Raw genomic sequence first — 25,519 nt, forward strand, 5'->3', positions numbered from 1 at the left:
AGAACCCAACTTAGGTGACTGGTTACCTGAACAGGTAAGGACCGTGTAAATATACAAATCTTTCTCATTGCACAACACGGCAGTGCTGCCAGACTTTGTTATGGCTCTTTAGGGCACCTTGCAGGCTGTGTGACATTTTCCTCTCACCTTTCCCTTTCTTTCCCCGAGGTTTTGCCTTGCTTTGCCCTTTTATTCCTTCTACCTTCCTGTGTTGCTCAGGTGTTGCCATTCTTCAAGAGCGTTATCCAGTTGTGTTGCACTGCACCTCTTCATGCCTTGGATCTCTCTCTGGAGCACAAGAGCAGATTGAGGGGGGGAGCTGTCGAGCAGATTGAGGTGGAAGTCAAAGACTCAAATCCAGTGTTGCGAAGCCACTGCGGATGCCAAATCTCTGCACGGGAGACCTGGCCGTGTGCAGGAGTTACTGCAGGATGAGGAGCTGCTGTTGTTCTTCAAGCAGGTAGGAGTTTGTTATCCACACATAATACTGTATGTATTTGTTGTTGTTTTAATATCAGTGCCAGTATGCAGTCTGATCCGATGTGTTTGAACAGTGTGGTGTAAGGATTGTCAGCTGAGAACAGCAGCAGAACATGGGGCTGTTGCAGGGGGAGGGCGTGGGGAAGGAAGCGGGGAAAGGAAAGGGAAAGCCTGGAAAAGGAATGGGGAAGGCACGGGGTGAAGGAAGGGGGCAAGACACAGAGGAATGAAGGGGATAGGACAGAATACCTGTAGAGCAGCCTAAAAAGCAGTAACAAGCTCTGGGAGGACCGTAGAGTGCCAGATTCTGTGCTGGGTGTTTATCTGTGTGTGTACGTTGTCACTGTTTGTGCCTGGCTGCACTGCTCCAGCCCAGAGCCCGCTGCCTGCAGCTGCATCTTTGCTTCCTTCCCCCCTGCCCGGAGCCCCACGGGTGCTCCCACAACTCCCTTCCCACCCCCAAAATGCCAGAGAAGACACCTGGCAGTGGGATGGAGGAATCCCAGCAGCCCGTTTTCCTTCTGCCTGCAGCTCTCTCCTCCTCTGCCACACAGGGCTCCAGACTGTCCAATGGGAAAGACGTGGGGGAAAGGGAGTGCTGGCAGGAGCGACTGCTGCGGCTGACTGGGGAGGGTCTGCATCCCACGTGCCCTCCTGTGCTCTCTCTCCAGCTGCAGGAGGGCCAGAGAAGGGCAGATGAAAAGCTGCAGCTGAGCCTGATGGACCTGCACAGCTCTCGGGCTGTCTTCCAGAGGTAGCTGTGATTTACATTAGGTAGCTGTGAAATACATGAAAGCACGAAGAAGACAGAGGCTGAGTGAACACCAATATGGCGCTCTGCTTTCTGCCAACGTGCTTTAATTTTGTTGTCGTTAAATGTACTGGGCAGTTACATTTGGGTACGTGAATATTTAAAAACAGTGCAACAGATGCTGGCAAGAAGTAATTTTTTAAATCGTTTTATTATTATTATTATTATTTTCTTTTTGTAAAGCTCTTAGCACGGCTTTCCTGAGTTTGGAGGAGTTTCCCTCTGTTTTCTTCGTCTTCACCCCCACCGCCCCCCACTTCTCATTCCGTGTTCTTCCCCCGTCATCGCGACAGAGCACTGACCGCCAGCGATTGCGCCGCGGGCCGCATCGATCCCGTCCAAGTTCTTTCCGCGGTCTCTGCCGCCACCTCGTGGCCAATGCGCGGAACTGCCGCTGTCCGCTGCTCAGTCCTGCAGGCGGCACAACGCGTGCGCGTAGGAATGCGGAAGTGGCTTCGTAACCGCTCTGTGCAGCTCATCCGCCGCTCTCTATTGTGATTAGTCCTCCAGGTCACAGCGAGCATGCGCCCGACGACTCCAAACCAGCAACTGTTGCTCCTAAGCGCTACGCGTGCGGGCGAGCTGCCGGTTCTCGGACCGCCGGCTCAGCGATCTCCTCCTTCTAAACCAGGCTGCCCCTCATCTATTTCCACGGCGGCACCGAACGTACGCGGCCGCCATTCCGCCGATCGGCCACGCGGGGGCGCCAGAGACCGCGGAAACACGTACCGTCGTGCAGCTGAAACACAAACATCTGCCGTTCACTTGTGTGAACCTCTGTGTATGTATACTCTTTTGTACAGACTGCTGCTGGCCTGCTTGTGTTCAAAGAATTTCCGCTGAAGTGGACTAAATATTTCTGTGGAATTCTATGCTTTTTTTTTTTTTTTTTTTTTTTTTTGGCCTTGATCACCTGAAAGAAATGGATGAAATGATGTGGGGAGTTCAAGTACAATCAAATGTGAAAGACTATCGAGAGTGGGAGACCTATTTGGAAAGTAACAAGAAGGGGAGGGAGAACACGTCTGGTAGTAATAGCTTGGTGATGTTAAGTTGGTATAAATTAAGTGGGACGCACTGATGTATGCTGTATTCCTACCCACATCGACTTGGGTAGAATCTATGCAGTGTAACGTCGCTACACTTGCCATATTATGCTCTTTAGGAGCGTGCTGTGTAGAGGAATATGGGTAAAATGTCAGTGGGGGTACCTTCAGAACTACCACTACGTCAGTGACATTTGGTGTTTTCCAAAGCATGAATCTTGTCCACACACAGTGCTTCTGTAAATGTTGGTATGGGTAAGTCTTGCAGTTCTTCTTTGCTCCAGTGCAGGTGCTGCTATTAGCAAGGATTTTGTGCTTTGTTTTAAGCGGAAGATGTTCAGGAATGTGCTTAACTGTTGACTTGTCGTGGTTTTGATTGTCTGAGTGTGTTCTTTTTTAGGATGGCATCGTTGCAGGATGTGCCCCGTGCCCACCAGAGGGAGTATGAAAAACTCGTGGAGAACATTGACAGTTCAAAGATAACTGCCCAGGAATGAGAGAAGCCTTCAGATGCTGCTATGATTTACAGGTTCTACAGGGGCATGAAAAGATACATAGAGAACTTACATAGAGAACAACTGTTGTGTTGCTGGTTGTATTTGATGGAAATGCTGTGTTTTCTTATGCTGCAGTATGTCAGCAGGGGCAGCTGGTTTTGTGTCTTGTGTGCACTGAAGCCAGCTGACGCTGATACAGATGAACAGCCCAAGCAGAAAATGCTTCTGGCTTCTACTTCTCTGTAGAACTGAAGAATCAGTAGGGGTAATTTGGGACATACATACAAGGGGACACAAATAACAGGAGACGGTAGGGAGCTGACTGTTGAAATCTAAATGCAATAATGTGTAAAGTTTGGAAGCTGGAACTTAACATGCAGGCTCAGTTTGCCTTTTCCATTGTTGGGAACAGAGTGTGGTAGGCACTGTCCGTTTCCATCCAGGACTGGGAAGCGGTGAGCTGGTATTCCATCACTTGTTACAAGGTGTAAAGCAAACGAAGGTGATGTGGAGCCTTTGTTTGGGACGCAGGCACTGTAGAACAGGAGGACAAAGAAGGATTGACTGATAACTGGCAACAGCTTGAGAAGAGTGAGTCTGGGGATGTAGCCCTTTCTGGTTCTAACTGGTGTGCAGGTGGGGTGGGTACAAAGCATGCAGACTCTGAGTGTGTGTGCACTCTGGGAAGCACAGCTGGAAGCATCACCAGGAAGGGGAGAGAGGAAGGGTGGATCTGGGGTCCCTCCCTGTGCTCACTCAGGTGCTCACCTCCCGGTTCAGGCTGTGACCTGGCAATCCCCCTGCACGAGGGAGCAGCCACAGCTGTCCTACAGTTCACTGATAATACTGACTGTGCTTTACACTCTGGACACTGTGAATTTTTCATCAGGAGGTTTTATTTACTTTGATTAGTCTCCAAATGAAGAGCAGAAGCAGAATCAGTGTTCTGCATTCACCTCTTTGTCTTGTTCCTGTCTTCTGATAGCTGGGAATGGCAAACCAAGTAATGATGGATTGGAGAGTGATGAAAAGATGAAGCTTCTGATAATGTGTGAGCATCGAAGGTACGTATAATTACATCTAACTGTAGTAAGTGTGTATCTGCTTCCTGTTACTTACACAGGGATGAAGGTAAATCTGTGTGATTACTAAGGGAGATGATACACACACGTGCAAAAATGCCTTTCCTTTCCAAAGCTCAAGGTACATGGAAACCATCTGTTTGTTAATGGGGTTTTTTTTTCGTGCTGATTGGAATCTGAATGTTGATAGGTACTATTAATTTAACATAAGTTGAAGTGAGGCTGTTCACGAAACTGAAAGTAGATTTTTCCCCGCTGTTGGAATAAATGATATTGTGATTATATATAGGAATACAATGTTGTGATTATTGCACAGATGACAAAAATAGGCAGGTGGTATTGTTGCTGGTGGGGTGGCAGTGGGTGCATCAGAACATCTAACCTACCCTCTGTTATCAGCGTAGGCCAGGTGCTACATTTTGAACGTCGGGGTCTGCTGCTGACCTTAAGTTACTGGGAGCTCTGAAACCGTTCCAGTTGCATTGGTGCCTTGACTCAGCACTGTTTAGACACAGGTAAGGACTAAAGAGTTTTACTGGTTGAAAAACGACGTAATAAATCTTCGCTTGAAGCAAACTGTTAACCTTTAACGTTAAGTAATGTCAATAATTACATACAAGAGGTATGCTATGCAAATGATAGGTATAAATATAATTTTCTTGTTGATTTTTGCATGCTCTTACGGTATGTGGTGCCAGGACTAACGTTTTTTAGCCCTAGTGAGACTTGGATGCAGTCTCAGTTTCTATGCAAGTTGTTGCATAAGCTACATGGAACTGAGATGATGGACTGTTGAGAGCGCAGTAGTTTCTTACAGACTACCTCTGGCAGGGATAGTATGGAGTACCATGTTAGATGTTTGGTGTTTCAGGTGGGGGGAGTTCCTAGTATGAATGTGGTGAAGTGAAGGTCGCTAGAGATGCTTTTAATGTCCTTTGGCAGCTCACAAAGTACCTTACTGTTACAGTCTGTGTCTCTAGGGTTGCATACTTACTTCTGCTTCCTCACTGTGTTTCCTTAGGCTATTGCTCTCACCGGGTGTTCTTAGTATATCACTGAGCTTTCTCTTACGTATGTACATGGTGAATAACTCACCTGAGTTCATTACAGAATGCAGGACTTGCAGGCGGCAGCTGAGAGAGCGTTCACAAACAGCTGGTCACCACGAAGGCATGCCGAGTGATGAAGAACTGGCTCTGACAGAGGTGACTGAATTCCAGAAGAGCAAAGGTTGGTCAGGATATGAGAGCAAAATTCCTCCCGTATTGAGAAGGATTTTCAAGGGAGAGTGAAGAAATACTCCTTTTGAATGGTATATCGTTTATTTTCTACAGCACAGAATTAATGCATTTAAACAATTCTGACCAATGCCTTAGGAAGAATAGATAAGACTGTAGGCTTCTTTAGTTTAATCAGTTTTTTGTCCAAAGTTGGAATGTATTTCAAATTGAGATTTGAACTGCCTTAGTGAGCAGGTCACGAGGAGCTGGGAGAGGCACGATGCGTATTTGCTGAATAACAGAAGAAGAAAGATTTTCCTGTCTGAGCTTTTAAGAGACATACAAAATATGAAATGTAATGGGTATTTAAATCTGTGCAGTTGTTCAAAACCGCAGAAGACTTTTTGTGGTCTTCTGTATCTCTTTTTTTCCTGAAAAAGCCTTTGCCAGAGTGCTGTTTTAAAACCCATTTCAGTGTAAGAGGTGTGAAAGATGAAGCACAAATGCTGTTATCATAAAGATATTTCTTCTGTTCTGTAGGTGCATGAACTGTTCAGCTTATGACTCAATAAATTCTGTGATTGTTTCTTCTTATTCCTATTGAATATTATCCATAGATAACGTTTTAGAGGAGAGTAAGAAAATCTTTGAAGATGTCCGTGCAGATTGTTGTGACATCAGAAAAATCCTGTTGAAATTCCAGGAGCGGAAAGAGAAGTTTCCCAACCCATACTGCGATGCTTACATCGGTTTTTGCCTGCCTAAGCTTTTAAATCCGTTAGTCAGAGTTCAGTTAATAAATTGGAGTCCTCTTGAGGTAGGTGCATCACCAGACTTTATTTTTGTGAAAAATTCTGTGTGTGTGTTCGTGTGTTCTGATATCCTCTGGGCTTCTGGGTAGGCGGTGCTCCGCTACGTTTCTGGTCTGTACTGTCTTTGCAAACTTGTCTACTCTGATGTACTCACCTTTGTTAACTGGCAAGACCTGTGGCTATTTCTGGCATCTCAAAGTATGACAGGACGGGGGCATGCTGCTTGCAGGGAAGACTTCCGTACAGGAGCTTTGCCGTGGGTTATAGAGGCATTCCAGAGCTTGAGATAAGAGTTTTAACTAGAAGGAGGACATCTTTTCCTCTTGTCAGGTTGCTTGCGTATGAATCACTTGCATCTTTATTAATGTGGAGCTGTTTGCTGACGTTTTGACAACCCTACCCTCTGAAATCTAGCTTTACATTCAGTTTTAGCTTGCTGCTTTGGTCCATTCCGTGATTAGAATCCATGTAAAACTGTTAAATGAGAATCTTTTGGTATCATTAGATACATTTTTGCATGGAGCTTTTTCTCTCAATCCTGACAGCTGAACAACTAACGGGAATGATCTTTCAGCAGAATTCTACAGACCTGAAAGAGATGCCCTGGTTCAGAGCTGTAGAAGGATTCAGCGATGCCAAAAAGCCGTCTGAATCAAAAAGAGATGATGATCCTGATGAAGAAGTTTTGCTTACAATGATTGAAAAAACTATCCTGCCAAAAATTACAGGTATATTAAGGTTGTCTTGAGGACGTTCACTGCAGCTAGGTAATGAAACCTTAAATAAGTGGTCATGTAAAATGATGTTGATAGTTACAATTACTTGTTAAGGTTACTGCAAATGAAAGGTTTAGCTTTTTGACTGTTTACTTCCTTGAAACTAGAGCAGATAGCCACTTGGATATCATGAATGAAATAATTCCTATTTTTCAGTATTTGTCAAGAATGTGTGGGATCCTTTATCGACTTCACAGACTGAGTGCCTTACACAGCTTTGCGATAACGTGTTTAAAAAACAAGTCCTGTCCAGAAGTGAATGCAGTCAGACAAAACAGGTAAAGGCTGTTGTGGTAATGGGGAAGGAAGTTCTTGATACGGTGTATGCACTTCACTGTAAACATTCACTGTAACATACACTTAGCCCCGTTCTGCTTTTATTCTCATGCAAATCTGGGAGTTTATCCAGCATAAAGTAGGTGAAACTAAGTTGATGTTGAGACCCTTAGCATGAAAAGAAATAATAACAAACGTTTATGCAGTCGCCACACTTGACTTCAGGAAGAAGCTTTAGATAAGATTTCTGTTAAAAGTAGACTGTCGTCTTTGAGGAAATGTATCTTCAGTCAAATCTGATTCCTGAGAACTTAATGTATTTTAATAGGAAGGTTAGCTATTTTCGTCAGTGAGCTATTTATGCTCACCCACCTCTGATACGTAGTCAAGAGACTTTAATTTCATCATCTGTTCCTGCTAACCTTCCATGAGATCAGTCATTGGCACTCTGTGGATAGGTCTGTTTCCTCAGTATGTGCATAGAGTGCCCATGTTGCTCTTGTAGAATGGAATCCCTGCATGTGCGTATAAGCGTATTAGTATAGCTTTATTCAGTCTAAAGTGCTGAGTTAGGAATGTCTGAATGCCTGTGATTCAATTCCCTCTTAGATCTGTTTCCTCTATGCGTGTATTTGGATTCGTACTAAAGATGAGGTTTAGATGCAGGAAAACACATTAACATCCCATTTCCCCTGCTGTGTGTGCTAACAAGGCCATGGTGACAGCTCTGCATAGGCTTCCTGCTGCCATGTTGCACATTCCTGTAGAAAAATGAGGGAATTTGGGAATGTTGAGGACTTGCCATATTCACTCCTGGGGCAAGCTGTTGTGTAAGGGTTTGTCATGGACAGATGCAGAGAAGACAAGAGGGAGCTTAGTGCTGATACCTGGCAGACACGAAACAGACATAAGATTCTGGTATCACCCTCTGAGATTGTGTATTGCCTGACTTAAATGTCCTGTCAAATACATGTTTCTAAAAGCGAGACTGGTGGTCTTCCACTGCAGATTGAAGTTTTCTCCTTTCAGTTTGTTTTCCATCCTCACTGTCAGTCTTCTCTTTAGAAGTGGTGATGTGCAGAACAGTTGAAAATGTGTTTGTGTTGGGGATCTTCTGACAGTTTGCCACTCATTTTTTTTCCTGGAGTGAACTCATGAATCTGTTTACCCCAGAGTAAGTAGTACTGCGGGTCATGCATTAAACTCTTTGGATCTGTTCAGCAGCTTTAGTGTGACTTATCTGTGTTTGAGACTGCCGTTGTGCAGCCCCTATTGGTGCTGTCTTTCAAAGCAGGTAATCATCTGCAGGCTGCCTATCGGGAATGTCCTCTAAACCATGCCCAGAAATTGTATGGGAGAGTACTCACAAAGGGCTGGGCGAGAAGAGGACAGGAACTATTTTAATGAAGAAGTACAGTTGATGATGCAGTCTAACTTTCCTAGCAGCTCACGGAGTCAAAAGGAAGTGTCCTGCCAAACACTCCAGAGAAGTATGCAGTAGTCGTGGGCTTTGCGACTGCTTTCTGACTGGTGACTGCTAAGATCACGTACTGTGTCTGTGTGGGTGAACTACCTTGAGGTTAACAGTTACCTTGACATTAACCATTCTGCGTTGAGGGGGAGACCAGCGATGTTCTTACGCTGGGCTTAAGTCTTTTTGAGTAGTCATTTCTACAGTGATAACAGGTAACTGAAGACAACTCTTGCTAACGAATAATCAAGTACAAAAGAATCTTTCTGCTGCTATGGACCAAGGCTATCAACCTTACGTGTGTTGTGAGGCTGGTGGCATGTAATCTTATGTAGCATATGCAGTAGTGGTTGTTTTTTCATTCTGTCACAGATTCTCTCCAATGTTCACTTAGAATTGGATCTCAATTGCTGTTGATCCCTGTTTCTTGCTGAGCTTAGTGTCTTTGTACACGTGCACACCTCTGGTGTCTTTGTACATGTGTACACCTTCAGATTTGACCACTGGCTTTTCTCTGAAAAAATAAAGCACGGCTGTTTTCTCTTCTTGGGTGTTAGCAAATTGTTAACCAACTGGAAGGGTAACATGCTCTTTCTTTCCTTGGGAGGTGATGTGTGTATGTATGAGGGTACAGCTCATAGGCACATGTAAAATTAATCTACTTCAAAATATTATTGATGATCTGTAGTTTTTTAGTGACTAATTGGCAGTAAGCTTGGAGAGAATAAATCCTGTTTTTTGAGTACTGAGATTGGATGGACATGGTATCTTTTAAGTTTAAAAAGGAGGTTCTAACGCACCCTCAGCCATCAGATATGCATGTTCTGTTTCTTCATTACTGCAGCTGCTCTCCAAGGTTCTCCTTTGGGATGGGACTGTACAGGAAGACACAGTCCGTGGTGTGGGACTGAGCAAGCTGCTGAATCGTTGCCTTCTTCTGAACCTCTTCAACACACCACCAGGGCCAGAAAACATAGAGAAGTGTAAAGAGGTGAAAGGTCTTATTTCCATGGGGACAGATGTAGTCCGAAGTGTAATTATTTAACATTTGAAGTTGTTTTTTTGTTTGTTTGTTTTTTAATGACCTTGGTGTATAAAAGAATTTCAAAGCAAGCATTGGTTCCCAGGCTTTAGGAATAACTGCTTAAAATGACGGTTTTGTTTTTTGAAGAGTAAACACTGCCAATAATAACTGAACTAGCCAAAAGGACAGGTCTGCCAGAAGTGGTGTGACTTAGTTTTATTGAAAGCCCTTTTTTTTTCTTTTTTCTTTTCTTTCAGAATGCTCTCTAGGTGAACAGGTGGTTGCATACTTCCCAGAAAGGTGGTTCCAAAATCATGGAAGTGGGTCAACTCTCCCCGAGTCAGTGAACTTCTGCCAGCATTTGGTTCAGTGAGCACGTATGCTTCACAGGAATAACCACAGGTAACAAACAACATGTTCTTTGGGATGCAGCACTTGCTCATATTCTTTATGTTAGTATTTCTTTTCGGGACGTGGTTCAACGGGCATGGTGGTGATGGGTTGACAGTTGGACTAGATGATCTTTGTGTTTTTTTCCAACCTTAATGATTCTATGATTCTTAAATTCCTCAAGTCTCATGCATTTAACACTTTCAGTGATGAACTTCCAACATCTACGTAGAACTAAAGATGCAATCCATAATGTAAAATGGATCGCTTTTGCAGTACTAGTTCAGGCTAGTTTGAGGCTCTAGATGTTGGGTGCAGTGAGTGGTCAGTGTAGCTCAAGGCACGTTTTAGCTTTATTGATTTTGAAGTCAGGTGTGAATGTGTTGCTATGTCAACTTGTTTTTGTAATAGTGATGAAACTGAAGAAGTTGTTCTCCTGTTGGTGAAAGTCAAGGCTCTGCGTATTGCTGAAGAGCTCACTGAAGAGTGCAAACGGGAACATCTTAAATCTGTGATCAGGAAATAAGGATTTCTTTGAAGCAGCGGTTCTTTTACTGAAACAAGCCTGATGCTCACTCTAAAAAAGTGGTAACGTTTAATGAGTGGACTGTCTACAGTTGTTTTACTGTGAAATATTTTGTTTTTTTTTTTTTTCCAAATGTCTTCTGATGCCATCTACTCCTAGATAGAAACACAATGGTCAGTGTGAAGTGCAGGTGTTCTGAAATATGATGAAGCCTCATTGCTTTGTTCTTTTGGGAAGGATGACTGCAGTAAGTGCCTGTAACGTTACCACTGCTGGTGAGCAGACAACTTCACAAGCTGTTTTCAGTACCACACCAAATCACTCTGACTCGGGAGTCACTGAACTCTAACTTATTGTCCACTTAATGAGATAGCTCTACCAAACTCACAGTGAGTTCTTCTTAGCTTTTTGATCCCGACACAGAAGCAGGAATTCTGCGTGCAGTGAGAAGTTTGATCTGTGAAGATCTACTGATGGTAAATGGCAGTTCAGGAAGGTAAGAAGTTGCACAGGAGAACGTCTTAACTACACTTACTCTTCTCCAGAGTATGATTTGTAGTGGAGCTTTGTACTTGAGATACAGACTGGACTTTGTGCACACACCTGGAGTTGTCACCCGCCCTCATTTATCAGACGAGCAGAACAACAACTCCAGTTACCTTCTAGTAATTGGCTCTCTAAGGACATTTACCTTTTGCTTCCCTCTAACACCCATTAAAACTCATCTCATTGTACCCGTGTTAGATTTCTAATGTTGTGTAACTTCATATATGTGCAGTAAATATTACTGCTGCAGAATAAAAAGGATGTTTTACTGTAGAAACAGCAGTGTGTCACAAATTCTGCTAAGTTTGCTATTGCCTGCTTCTCTAAACTGTTATGTATGGGTCTTCCATTTAACTCTTGGGGGCTTTTATTCCCTATGGTTTTTCTGTTGTTTTTTATTACAGAATATGTATTTTTGTAAACTATTTTAATTGTAAATTGCATTCATCAGTGTTATAGACAACAATGACTTTTAAAATAAAAGCAAAACCATTATTTTGAAAAGTAAAGATGTCTTTGTGTTAATGAGACTTTTAACGCTTTCAAGTCTTGAACACGGCAGGAATGTTATGTGAAGTATGGAAAAAAACTTGGGCACTGCTGGCGCTTCATTATCTGCAGGATTTAGGAGTTCTGTTGTAAGTAATTGTGCACTTCTACTTTCCTGAGTGCAAAGAAAATACAACTGATGGGTAATCAGCTGAAGCATGTGATCTCCGTGCTTGCTTTTGTCTCCTCTGCTTCCTTATTCATGTTGAAAGTTGCTCCCAAAGAAATTAGTCTTGTGCTGCTATGAAATTGGAATAGGTTCTATCACGCTTTACCTCTGTAGAGGCTTCTTCCAGTGGCTGCAGACGTCACTTGTCATGACTGGTAAGCAGGGGAAGGCGATTTTGACTGGAGCTCAGAAGCCCCATCCCAGTTGAGTATCTTTGAGAACCTACTGTGCCACTTTGTGGTGAACCTTGCACCCATTCACACAATCTGACTGGAGTAACAGCTAATCTGGCTTCATTCTTGCAAGCTGGTTTCAAAACGTTGGTATTACTGCTTTGTTGTCAGGTTACTATTGGTGCTTTATCAGATGTCATTTCAAAAGTGCCTTTACAGGACAGCTAAGCAGCACTTACTCTCAGATTGTCCAGCTGGGCTTCTGTACATCTGCTTCCCTGCCATAGCCCCCTTCTGAACCTACTGAGTGAAGCATTTTCACAATTGGCCCCTGTCTACTTGGCAAAGGCAGAAGAAACAGTTATTTGGAACTGACAACACAGTAACTGCAAACCCCTTCTGTTAGCTGTGATTTAGAAGGGAAGGCAGAAGCAGGGCTGAACACACTGTAACACTGTTTTCAGGAAGAGACAGTTTAACATTCAGACAAGAACTGCTGAAATTTCACTGTCTTTTATTTGCATACGAAACTTGAAAACAGACAATTCTTACACTGAACTCAAAGCTGTTACTTGTTCAGCTCTTCACTCGCTTTCCTCCGTATTTATTCCTCTATTTTGAAGTATTGCACTCTCGCAGCATATCGAATTCCAGCCAGGGCTGCTTCCACTTCTGTGCTTCCTTCATTTTTTTCTCGGGTAGCTCAAATTTTTATTCCTTTAATGTTGTATTTTGGCCTCTCCCACCGTTTTGACCATGGTTGAGGTTTCATTCTGACCTGCAGCTAGAGGGAAAGATTTTTTGAAAAAAAGAAAAAAGGTATTAAAAGGTCAGAAGGTGAGAATTCTGACTGTGAAGCAAAGCAATGAGACAAGTGCTGCTTTAAGAGAAGAGAGCAGCCCGATCTGTCAGCAAACTAAGGAACTACTGGACACCAGTGGGAGAAAAGGGATTTTGGGTCTGTGTGGCTGTTACGTTTGTTCATATACCTAAATAACACTGATTTATTACACCGTCCTTAAGTTGATATGCTGTTAACTCTCTTCTACGCTTCTAACTCTGTTACTTACTAAGGAAAGAAGAATAGGACAGCAGCCGTTCCTCCTTTTCCCTGTAAGCTAAGTTGGATAGCATTCTTTTACCAGTCTGCCAGACCTCCTGAGATGCAGATCTCGCTAACTGCTCCTTCCACCCCCCACATCAGTAGCATTAGGTTTCCATAGCGTTGGCTGTTCTGTCTGCACAGTGTAATACAGAGGCATCTGCAGGCCGTTACTCCTTGCACGTCTCCTAAGTTACCTACTTTGGTTATGAATGTTCTTTCCCAACAGGAGTAGCATTTAGGTACCAAATTTTACATGCTTGTATCACCTTGATAACTACCACAACTAAAAGCTGTTTAACAGCCTTCCAGGCCATTGTAGAATGGCCACTTAAAAGAGACTCACAAGGATCATAGGAGTTCAACCCCTGCCTCCACATAAAACCAACCCCTGCCTCCACATAAAACCAGCCACACTATGTCTGAGAGTGGTGTCCAAAGGCTCCTTGAACTCTGGCATATTTGGGCCTGGGCAACCTGTTCTGTGCACGGTCAACCTCTGGTGCAGAAGCTTTTCCACCCTGACCCTTCCCTGATGCAGTCCTCCATCTGGCCCTGAAATGGAGCCCTGCAGAAACCCCAGGTGACTGCTCACCATCCTGATATAATCCCGGTATCAGTCAGAAAGTTAACTAAATTATCGCCTATGTTCCCACTAAAAAATTAAACTCCTGCCTTGTTTACAGGAATTTCTTCATGGTCTAAATGAGACACAGATGACAAAAACACTTTTTTCATCACTTGGTAGTAAGAGATAATAATTTTTTTCCTACTGTTTTTTTTACAAACAGCTGAAGAGAGCCTACAGGAGACACCACATTCAAGTGGCTATCTTGTGTTGGCAAAGCTTAAGGGGACTCTTAAAACTCTTTTCTGCTCCGATGAATTATACCGTGCCATAGAAATCTCCTTATGCTCTGGAGATCAACTGTCTGGCAGCTAAGTTGAAGGCACGCTTCCTGACACAGTACTGGCCAGAGGGCCACTACCAACAGATTATTTGCATGGGGTCACTGTGTTTCAGACAGCATGGAGACTTGGCCTCAGAGCCAGGGAATGGCTTGAACACCTCCAGGGACAACAATTCCACCACCTGCCTGGGCATTTCGAGAGGACATTTTTCCTTGTATCCAACCTGAACCTCCCCTGGCACAACTGAAGGCCATCACCTCTTGTCCTGCTGCTGCTCCTTGGGAGGAGAAGCTGACTCCCACCCAGCCACAACCTCCTTTCAGGTAGTGGTGCAGAGAAATGAGGTTTCCTTTGAATCTCCTCCAGACTGAACAATCCCTGCTCCTTCAGACACTCCCATAATATTTTGCCCCAGATCCCTCACCACTCTGTTGCCCTTCTCTGGATGCGATCCAGAGCCCCAGTGCCTTTCTTGTAGTGAGGGGCCCAAAACTGAGCACAGTACTGGACGTGCAGTTTCACCAGTGCTGAGAACAGCCGGCAGATCGCTTCACCAGTCCTTCTGACTGCACTATTTCTGACACAGGCCAGGATGCTGCTGGCATTCTTGGCCACCTGGGCACACTGCTGGGTACGTGCAGCCAACTGTTGACCAATACCCCCAGTGTGCACAGTATCACATCGTCACTCTCCTCTCAGAGGCAGCACCACCACTTTAAACACTGTGCCACTTAAAGCAGTGCAGGTGGGTTTCGGAGACATGAAAAAATGCTTAGCAGAAGAGGAATTCCATTTCACAAACAGAAATACCTGCACTCAGCTCCCAGCTGACCTCGAGATGTGAGGCAAAGGCAGAGGCAGGGCCCGTGTCTCTGTTACCTTCCGACACGCACTTTTCGAGTACCAATGCCTCAGAGCCCTGAGGAATCTGAGGGCGGCCCCCACCGCGGCCTACCCCTTCTACCTCCTCTCCTCTCTCTGCTTCTGCTTGTCAATAATGACGGGCTTCGGGGGCGGATGGAATTCTGTGGGCTCTGCATCGCTGTTCATTTGACACATCGAGGAAGAAAACCACCCGGTGAAGATAAAACGCTCAGAAAAACACCGTTCTCAAAAGGCACCGTTCCCCACAGCCTCGCAGCTCAAACCCCCCGCAGGCGGCCGCCATAGTGACTACGAGTACTTCCGGTCCGCCGGCGCCAGAGCGCAGGGTGGCTACGGCAAGCTCGGAGGGCCAAAACTGCCCTCAGCGCGAAGCGGAGCTGTGTGTCGCTCTACTCCTAACCCCTTCTGAGCTCTGTTCATGATCTGATGGGTGTATTTGATGTGGAGTGAATCTGACGCTGCTTAGAGAAACGAGGGGCCTGTGCAAAAAAGGAGCGTGCTGCATTTTGTGGTGCAAGATGTTCTGGAAACTGCTGCTAACAATGCCCAGCAGGCTTCCTTTTTGCTGGGGAGAGGTTTAGCAAGGATTTTTTATATGAAAAGAGTTCATCCTATATTTCCTTTCCACTGACCTTCCGTCGTACTGCTTGAGAAATTGCTATTTCTTGCTGTAGAGAATGCACATGCACCTGCACCTGTATCTGCACAAAGAATCATCTAAACATCTCTGTCCGGGTTTCTTTTTGGCACTGGGATGGAGCTGTGTGGAACACAGACTTGGATGAATCTTCAGTCGGGTGCAGGGACGCGTAATGCTCATCTTAGATATCACGCTGACAGCAGCAGTAGAGAGGCAAATGTCATAGGGTTTCATGTTTTTTTTTTTTCCTTTTGTTTCAGTCCTAACTGTGGAAGCATAGAAGCGTTACCCAGAGAGACTGAGCATTTCTCACATGCGCTTTCTACCAATGACACAGGGCAGTGTAAGTCAGCATCAGAAGCATCTGTAACAGCCCTGCAAAAGACTGGTGAGAGTTACCCTGGCAGCCTCTTTTGGCAACCTCAGGTCTCTGCAAGCTGTTAAGCTGTGTCGTAAGTCCTCCCGTGGTGCTGACTCAGCTCTCCCTGTCTTTGGTGTAGGAGAGTTGGTCTTGAACTCCTTCCTGTTTCCTGCCTATCATCTGCTCCCTGCTTTGCCCATGGTCCCGTGAACCTTTTACTACTCGCCCCCAGATTTGCATGTGTGGATAAGAGCATCTTGATTTCTGTGTTTGGCTGAGCGGGTAGAGCAGGGCAAGGGGGCTGATTTGGACGTGCTGCTTTCCCAATACGGTGCTGTTGGCGTGGCAGTGCTTCTGGCGTTGCAAATTGTGTCAGATGTCAATGAATTGCTTGGAATCTGTTGAGTTAACTTGTGCAGGTTTCATTCTGGAGCTGAATTCTTCCCGGACGCTTCTGTGCATAGCCATGGCCTTTGCTTCTTTCTTGCCTTTTTTTCTTGGTTGTGTTTGGCACTGTGCAAGCCGTGAATCACCAGGAAGCAGCTGAAAGTGCTCTGGAGTTGTGGGGGACAAACTCCCAAGAAACAATGTGCAGCTTCAAAACCCCAAAGTTTGGAAAGATGAGAGGTGCGCAGCGCTCTGCCTGGTGCAGGACACGATGCGCTCTGCAAGGCGCTTTCCACGAAGACCTCAGGTCTGTGCTGAAACTGCATCCAAAGCAGCCCAGTGCCCTGTGCTTGTTGTACCCGGAGGTATCGGTGCCAGGGGTTGCTGCTGTGTTTGCAATGCCATTGTGTCAGCAGGGTGACGTTCATGGCGTGCGATGCCCTCGGTCATTGAAGGCATCCTTAGCAAATGTTCCTAGTGAGGGCCATGTTTCATTGACAGCATAGGTTGTTTTCTGGAAAGTGAAACAGTGTGCTCGTGTACGTCAAGACCACATTCATTTCCAAGTGACCACAGTGCACTTCACGTCTGCTGCCATTGCCCCTCGGCCGTCTTGTGGTTGAAGCCGGTGGGTGCTCAGCACCACAGCGTCCTTTGCTTACTGCCCCCTTCCCGGTGGGATGGGGGAGAGAACTGTGGGGGAAGAAAAAGAAGGTAGAACTCATGTGTTGAGAGAAATCTCTTTCCAAAGGTAGAGGAAAGGACAGAAGTAATGAATATCTATCTATCTATCTATCTATCTGACTGTCTATCTATCTACCTATCTATCTATCATTGAGTGTATCTAATGAGTGATGTAGAAGCACTGGCTCAGCACCTCCCAACCAATGGCCAAGCAGAAGAGAGAAGAGACTGAGATGAACTCCCACCCCCGTTCAAAACGCCATTCCACTTGATGTCATATGGTATGGAATATCCCTTTGGCCCGTTGACGTCAGCTGTCCTCATTTGGTTTCCTCCCAGCTCCTTCTTGAGAGCTTTGCTGAGAATGGCCTTGGCTCAGTCCAAGTCTGCTTCTCAGAAATTATAAACATCAGAGTGTTCTCACTGTTGTAGCATCATAAGAGAGACTGAAGAAAAATGGATCCCACCTGAGACTAAGGCAGCCCCCCAGTGTCTGTGCAGTGAGACGTGTGGGGCTGCAGGTTCTGCATTTCCCTGGCAGCATTGGCCAGGGGTGCTGGGGAGGTTTGCGTGCTCAGCTTGGGTATCGCACTGCTGTGCGTGTCAACACAGCATGGTTCGTGCTCTGCAAGCAACAGAACAGCGTTTCATCACCAAGGTGCCGTAATATTTACTGGAACCAGTTGCGCTTGTGTCTCTGAGGTTGGGTTTACCCTACGAGCGCTTCTGGAAGGAGCTGTTTTGATTCTCTTTGTCCGTGTGCATGTGAAAGCGCTTATCCTTCTTGTGTTCTGTCCCTCGGTATTAATCTTGGTGGGCAGAAGGAGCTGGTGGATTCAGCAGCAGTAGATTCTGTTGGTTTCCTCTCTGCTGCTTCATCCCTGGAGCTCGCTGCTGCACAGAAGAGTCCAGGCGTGTTTATCCCAGGGCTGCTGTAAAGGGGAGCCCGGTTGGCGTAGCAGCGAGCAGCAGCTAACAGGCTGTGCAGAGGAGGGCTTTGCAGAAGGAGCAGGAGTGCCTGCGTCCATCTGTACCCTCGGATACGTTCTGGCGGTGAGGCACCAGCTGTCGCCACAGTGACTGAATGCAGACTTGGCCTGGGGCCGCCACGTGGTGCTTCCTAGCCCTACCCTCCTGTATATGCCTGGCAAAGCACAGCCACCCTGCACCCAGGGCAAGCGTTTGTCTTAGTGTCCTGTTTCATGCTGTCTTGTGAAGCTCAGGCACTGGGGGCAGCTTCCCCCCAAAGAAAAGGAGGAGGAAATGAGGTCGTCATGGAAGCCAAAAGGCAAAAATGCACTCGGGAAAGAAATTGGCAAAGCAGTCTGGTAGTAGTGCTGTGTTTCTCTTCCTTTATTTCCATCCAGGTGAAAGAGATGGCTGCTCCAAGCCACCCTTGGGTGCAAAGAAGGACCCTAGTGTGGATTTGCCATAGGCCCAGCAAGAGGCTCAACAGCACCAAGCGCCGGGTCCTGCACTTTGGTCCCGCCCTTCAAGCCCATGCCAGCTTCTCCAGGATTTGGCTGAGATAGAATTCCAACCACGCACTGATTTCTCGAACGCTGGGGTGCCCTTTTGGAATCCTGTGGTCTTGTGACGTGGTCTTGCCTCCCCACCTTGTCCGTCCATGGTGGAGCAGCCGGGTGGCCCTTAGTGATGTCATAAGCGGCTAGAATGAGGGGAGGAGCAGCGCGTGCTGCTTCCCTTCATTGGAGCGCTTGAGCTCGGCGTGAGTACGTGTCTTGTTGCACTTGTGCACTGATTGAGTCCCTTTGTCTTCATCCCGTCTTGCGCAGCGCCTTGTAGGTAAGCTGAGACGGTGCGGGATAGACGGGTGGGCAGCGAGGGCTTGAGAAGTGCTGGCGGAGCTCCTAGGATCATATTGCTTAGCTTGGACTGTCAGAAACCGTTTTCCCCCAGGCCATCACTTCCAAAGCCATCCATCAAGGTGGCATTTGTCCCACGGTTTTTCCCTCGCCTTCCTTGCTAAATTGTGGAGGCTCACTGACCTGCTCTTTCTCTGTCCCCTCCTCACCCTCCGCCTGCTCCCTTGGTGCAGCTTTTGCTCGCGGAAGATCAGAGCAAAGTGACAAGGAACGGCTGCGGGTTCGAGGATCTTCTTCTCCCTTGTTCTGATCTCTTGCCAGGTACGTGACACGTTTTGTCCCCCCCCATGGTTCAGCAGCCCGCGTTTAGTCGCACTGTGTGTAGTAACACAGCCTCGTCCAGCTGGGGTGTGGCACTGGAAAAAACGTGTGGGTTTTCTCCACTTCCCCTCCAACTCAGCCCTCGCAAGGATGCTGCCTGTAGTGCTGGGAGCAGCTAGTGTGAAGGAAGTAATCCCTTAGGCAAAGAGCCCTAGCCCCACTCTGTGCAGAGCTGCACAACGTGAGCCAGGGGCACAGGGGTGCATGCTTTGGCTGTGTGAGTGTGCCCGGCAGCTGTAGGGAGCACAGCGGGCATGCAGGCAGAGGAAATGCTTGGGCAAGGCTGCGGCCGGCGCTGGTGGTGAGGCTGCTGCTGGGAGCCGGGGGCTGGGGAGCAGCTCCAGCCCCAGCAGTGACACCTCTCCCTGGCCTGCTACTGTGCTCTCAGCGTGCTGCGGGCAAATGCATCTGCTGCTTTGTGCCAGAGTCCCCATCTGCTAGCAGAGGGACAGCGACTTGGTCCAGTGCTGCGTATTGCAACGGCTGTCCCGTTTGAATAGACTGCACACAGTTGTTTTTTCTAGTAGTAGTTCTGAAGAAGTCTCTTGATCCAGTGCTGTGTGAGCACAGGAAATGTGTTTCTTTTCTGTTGCAGCTTGTCGCGCCTGCTGTGATGGGCATCGCGAGCAGCGAGATCAGCCGTGGGCCTGACCGGGCGTTGACGGAGGTACAGTGTGAAGCTCTGCTTGGTCTCTGTTCCCTGACTTGAGCCAGCAGAATGAGCCACAGTTGTGCTCTCCTGCTTTTGAAGAGAGTGAGCATCCTTCCGGCTCTCTCGGTGTCCCTGAAGAGCTGCCTTAAAAGCTTCATTTCCTTGCTAGTGGCATCGAGATGGCACCCTGAAATCCTCCTTGTTTGTCCTCAGCTCCTCACCATGGCCTGTGCTCTCTGTTTCAGCCTGAGAACCAGGGGAAGCCTCTGCTGGTCGATGAGGAGTCATCTCTTAATATTCCAGCTATTGCTGCTGCCCATGTTATCAGGAGCTATGTTGCCCAGGCAGCGGATGAGCTCTCCTTGGAGGTAGGCAGATAAAGAAGGCGTTCCTTGTTGTCACGGACAGAAGAGTATGACATGTGAATGCATCAGGAATATTCTCAGACACCTTCAGAATGCCTTGTGAGGTGAAGCCCAGAAGATGCAGGTCCAGATAGGACTTGCACTGGGTTGGATGCAGGGAGGAGTTCAGCCATGTCTAAAAGACGGTTTCATTTGGCATGCTTGCACTGTATTCTGTCTGGTGTGTAAGGCAGTGACTCTTGTACCTCCACGTTCAGCTTTCCGACGGGAAATGCCTGAAGAGCTGCCCCGGTGCAATTGCTCTCAAGCTGTGCGCTCTTTGGCAGTGCAGAAGAAGGGTGCCATTTCAGCTGTGCTTTCCTCCCAGCTGTGCTGACGCTGGGATTGATGTTGCAATGTCTTGCAGGTGGGAGACCTGGTGTGCATTACTGCTATGCCAGCAAAGGAGCAGAGCCCCTGGTGGAGAGGCAAGCATGGCTTTCAGGTAGGCACAAGCTTCAGACTCATGGGCGCAATTGCAGTCAAGTGAGGAACGTCAGCTTCGAGCTGCTCGGCCTGCACAGGGTGGCTTCTGGACATAGACAGTTTCCCTGTGTCGCTGTCAGAGAACTTTCCCTTTGTCTCTGGGCTTGGGTAGGAAACTGTCTCCTCATGTGACTTAAAAGCAAGAGCCTCTTGTGCTCAATAGGCAGTCAGGAGTTGACCACCTCTGTCCTTTGTACAAGCACGGAGAACAGCCATCTTATGCTCCGTCAATTGCTTTTGTAGGTCTTCTGGCTGCAAATGTTGAATGAGGGTTACTTTTCTGCGGGCCATTCTGTGTTGGTTTAACAGTTGAGGCCTGATAAATGCTGCACTCAGTATTCCATCCCTCTTTTTGTTCTTGTTCCAGGTTGGGTTTTTCCCTGGAGAGTGCGTGGAGCTCATTAGTGGAAAACTTCCTGAGGCCCTCATCAACTCAGCACCAAAGCCAGGTACGGATGTTACATGTGATGGCGCGGGGAAGTCAAATGGAGTCTTTTTCTGGGTGTGTTCTGTGTTGAATACCTCCTTTATCCATCCCACGTTCTCCTCTGTGTTGATGATCCTTCCTGCATCCCACGGGGCGTAGGGCTGCTGTTTTGTAGGCAGTGAGAATGAGGGCTTGGGCAAATGCTCGAATCCTTGTAGAATGCAGTGTTGGCAATGTTCTTGCTGCTTTTATGTGCTCTGTAGAATGTGTTTCCGCTCAGCCTGGTCCCACTGAGCCCAACCTGAAATGAACTGGTTTCTTCCTTTTGTTGTGCAGTGCCAAAGAAGCGTGGCAAGCTCCTCAGCTTCCTTCGTTCCTTCGTGAAGGCCCGCCCAGAGGAACCGAAGCAGCGGGAGCTGGAGAAGGAGAAGGAGAAGGAAGGGTTGTTTGGCTGTGACCTGGGAGAGCATCTTCTCCACTCTGGCCGTGATGGTAAGGAACAGCCCGTTCCTGAGAGCTTCCTCCCTCTGTTGGGCATGACAAGATGAAAGAAAGGGAGATCATGTCTAGCAAGGGGCAGGTTGATACCGGTGGAGAAGCGTGAGGTGGGAGTTATGGCTGAAAGGGAAGCTGAGGCTAATGCTCATAGGAGGCCGGCACACTTGTATTTGCTTAAAGCGAAGTAGCAAGCCAATCCCACGCTAGCCTGAAAACCAAGGAAGCCTTTTGGCCCAAGAGAGTGTACTGCGTCAGTTTCCTAGCTCTTCTGGACATGAGGTCTCACACCTCCATTGCGGTGGGAGCTGTGATGGGTCTTGTGGCAGTGTCTCTGGCTTCCCCAGAATTACTTTCTGCAGGCTGCTTGGCAGGTTGTGGCATTTCTTGAAAGCCAAGAACACGTCCGTGTCCAGTTTTGTCCCCGGCTCCTGCCTGTCTGCGCCGTCTGCGACAGCCTTTTTTCTCCTCTACGGAGGAGGCAAGCAGTAGCCTGGCTGGGCTTAGTGGATGGGATGTGACAGGGGCAGCGGCTGAAGCAGGACTTGAATCAGGAGCTCAGCTAAGCGCTGGCCCTTGTTCTGTAGTCCCCCAGGTCGTGCAGAGCTGCGCTGAGTTCATCGAGCAGCACGGCGTGGTGCAGGGGATCTACCGCCTGTCCGGCGTGGCGTCCAAGATCCAGAAGCTGCGGTAAGAGTGCTTCTGGACTGTATGTTGTCTTGCTTTGGAGTTGTTTTCCTCTTTCTCCAAGCCCTCTGTTTTTGTGTCCTTCTCTCCAGCCATGACTTTGAGTCGGAGCAGATTCCGGAGCTCACCGTCCGGGACATTCACAGCGTGAGCTCCCTGTGCAAGATGTACTTCAGGGAGCTCCCGAGCCCTCTGCTGAGCGAGCAGCTGCATGGCAAGTTCTCGGTAAGCACAAGGCAATGGCCTTCATGTCCCTCTTCCCTGTCCCATACACACACGCCTGTGCACCTTTTTTTGGTCTTTTTTCTGTTGAAGTTGGGGTTTTGATGGACATCCAGTGGGTGTCTCTGTACAACAAGCAGCTCGTGCTTCCTGCACACCGCGTGCACCGTAACACCTGGTGTTAGCATCCTGCCACTGGAAATGTGGGAGATGGGAGCAGCAGTGCCCTCTGCAGCTCTGAGGCCCTTTTTCTGTTAGCCCCATACGCTTGACTCGCATGATGTGTGTCTCATTCCCTTTCTGCTTTCTTCCAGGACGCTGTTTGTGCCGGTACAGATGAGGAACGGTTGCTCCGAGTGCAGGAGGTCATCCAGCAGCTGCCTGCACCTCACTACAGGTCAGAAAACTGCTGCCCTCAATCTGGGGAGCTCAGCCCTGCTGCACTTCAGAGGGTGATGATGCGATGGCAGGCTTTGTGTCACGCTGGCAACGTGATGCCTGTGTGTGTTGAAGTGGTTGATGGCTGCGTGGGGTGAATGGATTGGGTCAGGTCCTGGGCACGGGGGCACGGCTGGTGCAGCTGATGGCTGCAGCTGTGCTTTGCTGGGGCTTGGTGCTGCAGCGTGGCACTTGGGAAAGCTTGATCTACTTGCTAGTAGCAAGAACAGTGAGGTTTGTTTGGTGAATGTGAGCCCGGCGTGCTCAGTGGTGCTGAAGGTTTGGCTCTTGCTTTCCAGGACGCTGGAGTACCTCATGAGACACTTGGCTTGTCTGGCTGGGAGCTGCTCCGTCACAAACATGCCCGCTAAGAACTTAGCAATTGTGTGGGCTCCCAACCTCTTCAGGTAAACTTCTTTTTCCGTCTCAGCACAAGGCTTTGATCTGTTCTCCCCAGGAGCACACTTTGGAGAGGAGGACAATTTGTGCTCTCTTGGTTTTGTCAGATGGGGCTGGTGTGTCCTTGATCACCCGGGAGAATGTCTTCAGTGGCATCAGTGCTTGCCCACTGCGGAAGTCTCCAGAGCCCAACTGGACAGCCTTTGGCTGCCCAAATGCCCAAACGTGGGGAAACGATCTCGGGTCAATGACTTCTCCAATCTGCCTTTTCTACAGATCCCAGCAGAACGAGGCTGCCTGCGCCAGTGGAAGAGCTGCCTGCGTGGAACTGCAGAGGCAGTCGGATGTGGTGGAATTTATGATCAACCACACCGACGTCCTCTTCTGCTCCAGCTCCACATCAGGCATCGGAGATGGAGCAGGTGAGCGTCTTCCTGCATGAGCTTTGTCTTGATGAGACACCTTGATCAAATGCAGGCCTTCTCCAGGATCGCTGAAAGACGCTTTTGCTATCTTGGGGCCTGCAGACTTGTGGGCATAGATGAGAATATGGCATCCTCTGTGGCTGGATGCGGAGAATGTCCAAGCCCAAAGTTGAGCATGAGAAAACCGTCCCTGTCATGGTGATGTTTTGCGTGCAGGTGAAGCTTGATGAAAGGGTTTTGACCTCCTCTTTTTCCAGTGGTTCGGATAAGCAAGGCTGAGAGATGTGCGGCACCTCCCCCAGAACTGTGATGGCTGTGCTGCTGCTTTCTGATCCTCCATCTTAGCTGTGGTCTTCCCTTCCAGGGCGCAGTTCTCCATCAGGGCCCAAGTCTGTGCGGGTGTCTTCTCCTGCCACCAAGCTGCTCACCCTGGAGGAGGCACAGGCACAGAGGGGAGGCCACAGCAGCTCTGCCGCTGTGACAGAGAGCAGGGACATGCAAGTGGAAGAAGGCCCCGCAGCTGCGCGGGGGAAATTCCACACAATCATTGACTTTCCATCTGAAAGGTAAAGAGGACTTTCTTTTCCAGCAGCTTCCTATCAGACTTGGTTGGGTGGGCTTTTGTGGGTTTTTCTCCACTATTGCAAGAGCAAAAACTTGCAGAAAGTACGTGATGCCAATGGTGCGTGTGGTGGTGTACTGAATGTCCCCTCCCTTTGGACTCTGAGGTTCAACTAACAGGCATGCTCTGCATCTGGGTTGACATGGCTGAGGGGAATGTAGCCAGCAAGACTCCAGGGCTGAGCTCTAGGAATGGAACCTCAACCGTGTGAATCAGAGCGAGCTTCTAAGTTGTGTTTCAGCAGGAACCAGGCAGTGCTAGGAACAAGCAAGTGTTGGCAAGAGCTCAGGGCAGCTCTTCCCTCACCCTGCACCATGCACGACTCACGCCGCTCCCTCTTTTCTCCCTCCAGACCAAGTCCACCCAGCAGGGTGAAGGAATCCCCAGCATGCAGTTGGTGTTCCTGCTTCAGGCCCAGAAAACCATCCTCTGTGGGCAAACGCCAACTGCAGCACGATGCCAGGGAGCCCTCGGAAACAGAGGTGGTGGTCCTGGCAGGTAAGGGTGCACATCCAGCTGTCAAAACCCTGCTTGTCAGCGCCATCGAATTCATGCTTGGAGTCCACACAAAAGAGAAAGACAAACAACAAAAGCGCAACAGTTCCTTTCGAGACAGTGCTCCTCCTGTTGCTATTGTCCTGTTGGCTTTGTCCTGCTGCCACTGCAGAAGCAAATCTCAAGAACCACTCTCATCATTCAGCTTGTGCAAGTTTGCCACTAACTGTTTGCCTGTGTATCTACTCCTTCCTAGGTGAACCGAGCCCTCGTCCACGCAGAAGAGCCAGAGCGTATAGCGATGGTTCACTGTGTGCGTCCATGTATGGAGAGCTGCTTGGGAGCAAGAATCGCTGCAGCTCGGATGACAGCCTGCCATATAACATCAGTGATGGAATGAAGGTGTTGATCCAAGTGGAAGCCCTCATCTCTCCCGGCGGTGCAGAAGACGCTGACCTGAGCCTGCCAGAAACAGCGGTCACCGAGCTGGACTGTGACGGGGCACCATTGCAGTGCAGCCCAGCCCAAGCACAGCCCGAGTGCCCCGACAGCAGCAGCTCCATGCAGGAGCAGGTCAGCGTCAGCCAGGAGGAGCCGAGCCTGGTGGAGGGGGACGTAGAATCAGAGCTCCAGTCCCAGGCACCGGGCAGCAGCACGAGCTCTGAGCCCCTCTCTCCTTCACCAGAGAGGATGAGTCCCATCTGTACACCGGACCTCTCACCAAAAGGTCCTCCTGGCTGT

At 48.1% G+C, this 25,519-nt stretch overlaps 1 long non-coding RNA gene across 1 annotated transcript; it reads left to right on the plus strand.

The window, feature by feature from the left end:
- The first annotated feature begins 3,826 nt into the window (after nucleotides 1–3,826).
- LOC112530715 lies at nucleotides 3,827–5,086 on the plus strand. The gene is made up of 3 exons (XR_005842883.1): nucleotides 3,827–3,898; nucleotides 4,316–4,431; nucleotides 5,027–5,086. It is a non-coding gene; the product is annotated as an uncharacterized LOC112530715 (long non-coding RNA).
- Nucleotides 5,087–25,519: the final 20,433 nt, after the last annotated feature.

The sequence above is a fragment of the Gallus gallus genome, chromosome Z (genome assembly GCF_016699485.2).
Source record: "Gallus gallus isolate bGalGal1 chromosome Z, bGalGal1.mat.broiler.GRCg7b, whole genome shotgun sequence".
NCBI classification, from domain to species: Eukaryota; Metazoa; Chordata; class Aves; order Galliformes; family Phasianidae; genus Gallus; species Gallus gallus.